Source organism: Corvus brachyrhynchos, unplaced genomic scaffold (assembly GCF_000691975.1).
Source record: "Corvus brachyrhynchos isolate BGI_N302 unplaced genomic scaffold, ASM69197v1 scaffold43, whole genome shotgun sequence".
NCBI lineage: Eukaryota > Metazoa > Chordata > Aves > Passeriformes > Corvidae > Corvus > Corvus brachyrhynchos.
Window position 1 is genome coordinate 5,605,360 of NW_008237353.1, and position 794 is coordinate 5,606,153.

Below are 794 nucleotides of genomic sequence, written 5' to 3' on the forward strand. Positions count from 1 at the left end.
AGGGCAGCCGCCGGCAGGTGAGCGGCCGCGGCCGGGGAAGCGGCGGCAGCGGGGAAATGCCGAGGCGGCGCAGCGCTCCCACCGCACTCCGGCACACCCTGGGGACAAGAAGTCGTAAAACCTGAGAGAAAGTAAAACAGAGGTGCCTTCAATTCGAACATAATTCCTTTAACAACCTCTTTTCCCCGTTGATAGTCTCAAGTCTAAAACTGCACTAGACCCTCCTACCTGGATTTATTCAGTGTACAGTAAAGACTATCTTTTCAAATGGGTTTTAACATGCGGGATGGAAGGAAATTCCTTTCCTTTTATCTTACCTCATTTGATGGGAAAATTACCCCCCTGCTGTGAGTTACAACAGAGCAGTTAACCATTACAAAAAGAGCAATTTCAGGGTGAGGGCAGTCAAACATGCTACTGTTACTGGTTAACAACTAAAGATCCCCACTTTATTAGTCTCCTGACTAATAAAGGGGAGAACCAAGAATTTGTCATCCTCGGATTAATACTGTTTAACATTGAACTACTGTAACCTGAAGAGACATTTTTGTTATTAAGGATTATGCTTTTGAGTAAAAACCAAAAATGCTGATGACCCTCACCTGCTCTGCATTCAAGTAGTGATATGTCAACTATCTGCTATTTTATGCCAGATTCTACCACATTTGTTGATCTTAGGCCTAATTTGTAATCACACAACATCTTTGACATAGGAGTAAGATTGAATATTTTTTTGGTGCACCCATTTTGATACTTGTGCTACTCCAAAATACTATTGGTCTTTACCTATGGCC